Source organism: Asparagus officinalis, chromosome 7 (assembly GCF_001876935.1).
Source record: "Asparagus officinalis chromosome 7, Aspof.V1, whole genome shotgun sequence".
Classification (NCBI taxonomy): Eukaryota; Viridiplantae; Streptophyta; class Magnoliopsida; order Asparagales; family Asparagaceae; genus Asparagus; species Asparagus officinalis.
The window spans coordinates 22,993,837-23,002,953 of NC_033800.1; the positions used below are offsets into that span (position 1 = coordinate 22,993,837).

The window sequence follows — 9,117 nt, forward strand, 5'->3', positions numbered from 1 at the left end:
AGCTTCTCTACAATATCAAATGATCTCTTTTGACTTGTATAATCCTCCTTGACTCGGATAGTAATATTCATCGTCTTTTTTTTATCTCGAGCTATGTGCGAGAACCTATAGGGAATTTTTTTTATGTCTACACTCATCATTGGTGAATTTATGAGGTGAGGAAGAGTGATAGTGAACCCTCTGAGAAGGCATCGAGAGATGCATTAACAGTGAGAGGCTATAGTCTAAATAGCCATCAATTAAATCGCTCAAAGTTGAAGCAAAGAGGTGGCCATATAATTGTTGATAGGAATCAATATGCTTTTTGCAATGAAGATGGATATTGGAAGAACGAATACCCAAAGTTGAAAGATCCAGCCGGGAAGAATAAGGAGAAAGTTGTACAAGCTTCAGAGGTGAATGTTACCAAAGCTAGTGGCGACAATTCAGATTTAGATTCTTTAGGCTACTCATGCCCAGCACTACCGTCAGTTTGCTATGCCGATTCTACAGAGTGGATGTTGGATTCGGGTGCTACATACCATAGTTGCCCGATGAAGGATTGGTTCTCCAACTTTGAGGAGGTCGAAAGAGGGAATATCATACTCATGAATAATGATCACGTATGCCCTATTGATGGTATTGGAACAGTCTGAATCAAGATGTGTGATGAGGTGACTAGGGAGCTGAAAGAAGTAAGATTCGTTCCGCAGTTGACGAAGAATATTATTTTACTTGAAACTTTAGAGGCAGCAGGCTATAGAGTGATCTTAGAGAATGCAACTCTGAAGATCATAAAGGCCACATGAAGGAGGAGGAGGAGAGTCCCATGCGAAGGAGGAGGAGGAGAGGCCCATGCGAGGCTTGGCGAGCGACGTCGGAGATTTGCAGCGGTGGTCTAGCTTGTGGGAGCGAGTCGAGGCGTCGAGGAGGGGAATGGCGGAGGCGCTTGTCGAGCGGCGGTAGAGCATATATATATATATATATATATATATATATATATGGTGAGGTTCTAATAAAAACCTCCTTAGCCTAAAACTAAAAACCATTATGGGTCATTGGATCTATCTCATCCAATGGTTGAGATTAGAGATTAAAGTCAACTAGATAAGGTTTTCTTTGTAATTATGACAACCATTAAAGAGAGTAAGAAATAAATGCATTCAATTCTGTCATCAAAATGTAGGCCATTGGATGAAATAGATTGGATGGTTAGGATAGGTTTTTAGTTATGGTTTTTAGTTTTTAGGCTAAAGAGGTTTTTATTAGAACCTCACCCTATGTGTGTGTGTGTGTGTGTGTGTGTGTGTGTGTGTGTGTGTGTGTGTGTGTGGAGAGAGAGAGAGAAATGGGTGTAGAGAGAGAGAGAAATGGGTATGCTTGGTATCAAGTATATATAGACAAATTTTTGAAAACACCTATTTTTAAAATTTATTTAGCAAAATCGATCTTTTCTAGAAAAAAAAAGAGCAAAACCGACCCTTTTCAGATGAAAAGGGTCAGTTTAGCTCGGGAGGAGTTTTTCAAAATGCACGGGACTAGTAGTCCCGTGCATTTCTTTTTTCTTTTCATTTCACGCACTCCTGGTTATAATACACGGGTCCCGCCTGGCGAACCCTCCTCCTTCCTCACCTCCTCCCCTCCCACCCCCTTCCCCTCACCCCCTCTTACCTCCTTCGACTAGAACGAGGTTGAGCCCTAATGCAATGAAACCTCCTCCATCGATACCACCTGCACCATCTGGGATATCGAGCGCAAGACCGTCAACACGTAGCTCATCGCCCACAACAAGGAGGTCTTCGACATCGCCTGGGGCGAGGTCGGCATCTTCGTCTCCGTCTCCTCTGATGGCTGTTTGGTGGAAAATTTGAAGTAAAGAAAATGAAATAAATTTGATTTGTATTCTCTCGATTTTAATTACAATTTGAATTCTGATTACAAAAGAGAGGAGAATTGAACTAGATTCTCCCCTTTGTTTAATTCTGGGTTCTTCACGGTGGCGATGGAGTGCCTCCCTCGAATGCTCGCGTCAAGTTTGCTCTTCGTTGACGATTCGAATGTCTTGATTCACTAAAACATGGTCTTCTCCTCACGATCTGACATTGTGGAGAACTCTGAAAGAGTTTGAAACTCTATGAAAGAGTTGATTTAACCGAAATCGGTCTATAAGCCAAGGATGAAGAAAGCTCCTGTTGCTGATCTCCAAAGCTCCAGCAATTGCCCCCCAAAGATCTCTTCTTTGCTGTCAAAAAGAAGGATCAAAGATCTAGCCTGAACTAAGCTGATTTCTTAGTTATTTATAGGGGATTAAGGGGTGTAACCGTCCCCTTAATTCGCTCCTCATGTGGGGCTAATAGGATGTAACTGCCCCTTAAATCACTCCTGAGTGGAGTTGTGATCCCCTCAGATCATGGGAAACGGTTTTGAAACTGTTCAGCTCGTGTTTGAACGAGTTAAACGCAAAATCCGCTTTCTGGCATGAATTCTGCGTTCAAACGCAGTGTCTGGAAGCTGCGTTTGCAGCAATTTGGAAGCTGCGTTGGCAGCGTTGGAAGCTACTCGTGAGCTGCGTTTGCAGCAGTTTGGAAGCTACGTTGGTAGCGTTGGAAGCTGCTCATGAGCTGCGTTTGCAGCAATTTAGAAGTTGCGTTAGCAGTGTTGGAAGCTACTCATGAGCTGCGTTTGTAGCAATTTGGAAGCTGCATTGGTAGCGTTGGAAGCTACGTTGGCGGCAATTTGGAAGCTGCGTTGGCAGCGTTGACAGCTGGATCTGAGCTACGTCCTTGGCTGTGAACGCAATGCGTCTTGATGCTGGTATGCGGGGAGGACTTTCGCGTCTTAGTTTGAAGAGACCGTCGATTTGTAGTCTCTTTCTGTTGGAGCATTGCAAAGATCATCATTTTATAATCTTTGTAACTCCCGATGTTGATTGTGAAGGCTGTTGATTAGGGCTTTCATCAGTTGTTGTGAAGATCGTCAGATTGTAACCTTCATCGATCTACATGAAAGTCTTCAAATCGTAGTCTTCTGGAAGCCGTCGAATTGTAACTTCCATCATCGGTGTTTGATGGGGATCAGCTATCTGCAATGATTTTTAGACAGCCTACAGAACCTCCTCCAAAGTTTTTAAAAGTTCGCGGTTGACTGGAACGAATTTTCGGAATACTTTGTATCTCAACTCTGATCTTGGAGCTGTTAATTCCTTGTCATAAAGGAGTTGTTCTTTGAACCCGCTTCAAAGGCATCTTGGTTGAAGGGATTTTCCACGCATGACCTCCATTCAGCTGATGGGCCCGTAAACATTCATAGGATTTTTGGCAAACCTTCAGCCATCAACGGATTTGATAAGCTTTTATCGACTACCGTTTGAGTCGGGCTAGCACATGGATTGTCTAAGTCCGTTCCACATGTAACGTTGTGCTAAGAGAATGAACCCTCTTAGACTTGATGCTATGATTTTGAATACATAGACTTTGTCACTTTTACGGGAAAAGACTAACCGACGACGCATGTTAGCCGTAGGCTTATCTCCAATTAGGGATCGAGATAAAGTCCCCCATGCATGTGAGGCATGGATTTTGATGTTCTTTTTATGACAAAAGACTAACCGGCAACGCGTGTTAGGCGTAGACTTATCTCTAATTAGGGATCGAGATAAAATCCTCCATGCGTGTAAAGCATGGATTTTGGAGTTATTAATAACGGCCTGCTACGATATTGAATACGTAGGCTTTGTCGTTATTTCTTCTTGTATTACTTGAAACACTGAAAGAAAGTTGGAAGCGCCAGAGGTATAATATTAACTTGGCATGAATTTTCACTTAGAGTAAAATTCAGAAATTTTCTTTATTATCACTAGGATAATTCTAGAAAATCTTTAATCCGCTGGGGATTTTGTAATAAAAACTTACTACTCTTGTTGAAAAAAGATTAACAAGTTCATTGGAGGGGGGTTTGACTGTTAGAGGTGTGATGTTAACCTAACAGTATTTTATGGACCTATCGCTCTATTGAAGAGAGTCGATAAGTTGATTTGGTCATCAGAGGTGTGATGTTAACTTAACAGGAATTTATTACAATCAGGGCAACTTTGTGGACTTATCATCCTATTGAAGAGGATTGATAAGTAGATTATATCAGAGGTGTGATGTTAACGTGACAGGAATTTGTGGACCTATCGCTCTATTGAAGAGAGTCGATAAGTTAATTTTGTCAGATGTGTGATATTAACGTGACAGGATTTGTGTTGCGATTAGAGCAACTTTGTGGACTTATCATTCTATTGAAGAGAATTAATAAGTAAATTATCAGAGGTTTAGTGTTAACGTGATAGGATTTGTATTACGATTGGAACAACTTTGTGGACTTATCATCCTATTGAAGAGGATTGATAAGTGAATTGTCAGAGGTTTAGTGTTAACGTGACAGGATTTGTGTTGCGATTGGAGCAACTTTGTGGACTTATCATCCTATTGAAGAGGATTAATAAGTGAATTTGTCAGAGGTGTGATATTAACGTGACAGGAAGAATATTGCGATCGGGGCAATTTTGAGTACCTATCGTTCTATTGGGGAGAGTCAATAAGTTAATTGTCAGAGGTTTGGTGTTAACATGATAGGAATTTGTTGCAATCGGAGCAACTTTGTAGACTTATCATCCTACTGAAGAGGATTGATAAGTGGATTTTATCAGAGGTGTGATGTTAACATGATAGGAATTTGTGAACCTATCGCTCTATTGAAGAGAGTCGATAAGTTGATTTTGTCAGTGGTGTGATATTAACGTGACAGGATTTGTGTTGCGATTGGAGCAACTTTACAAACTTATCATTCTATTGAAGAGAATTGATAAGTGGGTTGTCAGAGGTATGGTGTTAACATGACAAGAGAATGTGTTGCGATTGGAGCAACTTTGTGGACTTATCATCCTATTGACGAGGATTGATAAGTAGATTATCAGAGGTATGGTGTTAACATGACAAGAGAATGTGTTACGATTGGAGCAACTTTGTGGACTTATCATCCTATTGACGAGGATTAATAAGTAGATTGTCAGATGTATGGTGTTAACATGACAAGAGAATGTATACTTGTGACTTGCACAAGATTTTGGGAATTAGCGTTTCGCTGGGAAAAATTGCTAGGTGAGTTTATCATCAGGAACGATGAGTTCTGATACTTGTGATTTGAATAAGATTTTGAAGACTTAGTGTCTTGCTGGGAAAGATTACGATTTGAGTAATTTTGAGGACCTATCATCCTATTGGTAAGGATTGATAAGTTGATTGTCAGAGGTGTATGTTGTTAACGTGACAAATTGGAAGTAATGCAAGTTGAATGCATACTCTGTGGGGATGATGATCATCAGAAGTGTAATGTTAACTCGACGATGTAAAAGATTCGTTACTCTTAATCCAGTGGATTCTAAGTAATCAACCCCCAGTCTTGATTAAGACTTAGCAGGGGAATAAAAAAAAGGTAGACAAGGCACATCACCTAGTGGGGCACTATCCATGAAGTCGGAATAGAGGCACATCACCCGGTAGGCTATTATCTGATGAGTTTGACTATCAGAGGTAACTGTTAACGTAATAGTTTTGTGGACCCGCTATCCTATTGAAGAGGATTGGCAAGTTGATGGACTATCAGAGGTAACTGTTAACGTGATAGTTTTTATGGACCCGCCATCCTACTTAAAGAGGATTAGCAAGTTGATGGACTATCAGAGTTAACTGTTAACGTGATAGTTTTGTGGACCTGCCATCCTATTGAAGAGGATTGGTAAGAGAATTTAGAGGGAATGGACTATCAGAGGTGATCATTAACATGATAGTTTTGGTGGACCCGCCATCCTATTGAAGAGGATTGGTGGGAGAATTTGGAGGAAATGAACTATCAGAGGTAATTGTTAATGTGATAGTTTTGGTGGACCCACCATCCTATTGAAGAGGATTGGTGGGGGAATTTAGAGGAAATGAAATATCAGAGGTAATTGTTAACATGATAGTTTTGGTGGACCTGTCATCCTATTGAAGAGGATTGGTGGGGGAATTTGGAGGAAATAAACTATCAGAGGTAATTATTAACGTGATAGTTTTGGTGGACCCGCCATCCTATTGAAGAGGATTGGTGGGGGAATTTGGGGGAAAAGGACTATCAGAGGTATATTATTAACTTGATAGTTTTGGTGGACCCACCATCCTATTAAAGAGGATTTGTGGGGGAATTTGGAGGAAATAGACTATCAGAGATAACTGTTAACATGATAGTTTTGGTGGACCCGCCATCCTACTTGAAGAGGATTAGTTTCAGTGGCCGTAGTATTTTTCCCTTCTGACTGAGAAGATTGAGCTTGGTCCGGTTGCTCGGGTGGATCCTACCTACTTTGTTCTTCAACTTTAACCCTGACAATAATCTTTTGAGCATGTTCGCCTTGAGAAATTAGTTGTCTCCAGGAATGGCATTCTGTAACCCTCATTTGTGCTAGAAGGTCGGTCTGCAAGTTATGTCGACAGGTCTCCACTAAGGTAGACTGTGTCATACCTGTCGGGCATCGAAGAGCCATGCTTCGGAACCTCTTGACGAAAGCTTTGACGGACTCCCTCTTCTTCTGCTTAGTAGCGAGAAGGGTATGGATGGAGACTTCTGTATCCTCTTCAAAGAATCTTGATAGGAAGAATCTCTCTAGATCCGCCCACTTTTGGATACATCCCGTAGGCAGTTTTCTGAACCATTCAAAGACAACTCCCTTGAGGGTGCCAATGAACAATCGAGCTAGTATGGCGTCGTTTGATATCATATTCCCAGTCCGTGACTTAAAATGATAGATATGTTGGTTCGGTAATACCGTGCCGTCAAAATTTTGTAGCGTCGGGACTTCGAATTTTGGAGGATAAGGGGCTGCACCCCATTCGACAGGATAAGGTTTGACAACTCCCTCGTCTTGGAGCTCGCTTCTGTTGGCAATAACATTGAGGCGGGCTTCCAATTCTTCCATTTTGGCAAATTGGAGATTCTGCTCATTCTCCATCTCTCTTCCTTTATCAGAGGAAGATTCCAGGTTGTGATCTTCTTGGTCAGAAGCAGCGTCATCAACCACTTTTACCTTCCCTTTGCTTGTGTGAAGTCGGGATAAAGACACTTTTCTCCTCCGGGAAGATTCTTGCCTAGGCGATGAATCTGTCTCCTGAGATTTGGCCTTGTCTGCGACGAGTTGAGTCAACAGGGCCAAGAGTTCATTGATGGCCTCCTGCTAAGATTTGAGCATGGCCTCCTATTCATCAAGTCTCTTCACGAGATCTTCATGGTTTTCTGTCATATAGGCAAAGCTCTCATGTTCAACAAAAGAGCTTGATGATTGGGACTCTACAATGGCTGAATGTTCATCATCGGAATTAGTTTCTCTAGCTAACCTTCGATAGTTAACATGGGGAATGGCTCCTGTTCGCGTCCGAGTGCGTTGATAGATTCCTTCAAACTCGTTAACGATTTCTCTGACGGTCGGTGAACGACTTATCTCAGAGTCATCAGAACAAGGACCTGAGGCTTTCCCTCTGCCGATCACATTAATAGTGACCCCAGGATACTCGGTCTTTGGAGACTTCTTCCTGTGAGAACGTCGTTGTTGGTTGGGCAAGGCAACATGCGTTAATTGGTCGAACACCAATTGTTTGGCTGCATATGAACAACATTGACATCCTGAGAGGACCGTAGGAATCAGCCGTTCACATTGGAATAAACGAATGACTTGTTGCAGCAGTCTTTCTCTCGATATGAACTCTCTCAAATCTGTTGTGAAGATTCGAGGAGAGTTGCTCACTGACCGTGAGGTTTGAATTAGAACCCCCAGTCCATGATTGGACAGGACTGGCTCTTGGTGAATATGGATCTAGTTGAGATGCCTTGAATCCATGAACTTCTTATATCCGCCCCTCAATTTAGTCACGCTACGCAGAGTATTCGGGGGTCTCGCTGCCCGGTCAGCGAGCCGGGGGTCCAGGGGGGGATGGATTACCCCCCGACGGGGTTCGGGGCAGCGCTCCAAAGTTCCACGGTATACACCAGGTTCTGTATTAGATTTCGTCACCCGAACGCATGCCTGAGCTCCAGATTTTGCTGGTGAAACGCACCCCTGAGGGCTGTGTTTAGCTTAGCTTATGCAGAGCTTGTGTTGAGGCTCAAAAACACGGAGCTCGCGTTGATTGGAGGATCGGCTTTTTTGGAGTTGTGCCGAAGCTAAGTCCTCTCCTTCAGAGAGGGGACTGTATGAACAATACAACCCCTAAGGGAGACAGTCCTTTGATGAGTCGGCTATGACTGGAGCTTTAGTCTTCTTAAAAAATTTATGGATCTTACGCATAGCCTTGGGGCTAAGGGACCCAGAGGAGAGGGCCTCCTCAAACTTGACTTGATCGAACTCGATGATCAGAGTTTCAACGGTCGTTCCAATGAGATGAACGTCGGATTGCGCTACCACTTCTTCGTCAGAGAAACTCATCCCCAGCGGAGTCGCCATCTTTTGTTTGTGGAAAAATTTGCAGTAAAAGAAATGAAGGAAAATTGATTTGTATTCCTTTAATCTCAGTTACAATTGGATTTCCTGATTATAAAAGAGAGGAGAATGAATTTGATTTTCCCCTTTGTTTAATTCTGGGTTCTTCACGGTAGCGATGGAGTGCCTTCCTCGAATGCTCGCGTCGAGTTTGCTCTCCGTTGACGATCCGAATGTCTTGATTCATTGAAACGTGGTCTTCTCCTCACGATTTGACATTATGGAGAACTCTAAAAGAGTTTGAAACTCTATGAAAGAGTTAATTTAACCGAAATCGGTCTATAAGCCAAGGATAAAAAAAGCTCCTGTTGCTGATCTCCAAAGCTCCAGCAATTCCCCCCCAAAGATCTCTTCTTTGCTGCCAAAAAGAAGGATCAAAGATCTAGCCTGAACTAAGCTGATTTCTTAGTTATTTATAGGGGATTAAGGGGTGTAACCGCCCCCTTAATTCGCTCCTCATGTGGGGCTAATGAGATGTAACCGCCTCTTAAATCACTCCTGAGTGGAGTTGTGATCCCCTCAGATCATGAGAAACGGTTTTGAAACTGCTCAGCTCGTGTTTGAACGAGTCAAACGTAAAATCCGCG

General features: G+C 42.5%; 1 pseudogene; it reads left to right on the forward strand.

Annotated features, from left to right (window-relative positions):
• Window positions 1,646-9,117, forward strand: part of LOC109846822 — an 8,410-nt pseudogene continuing 938 nt past the window's right edge.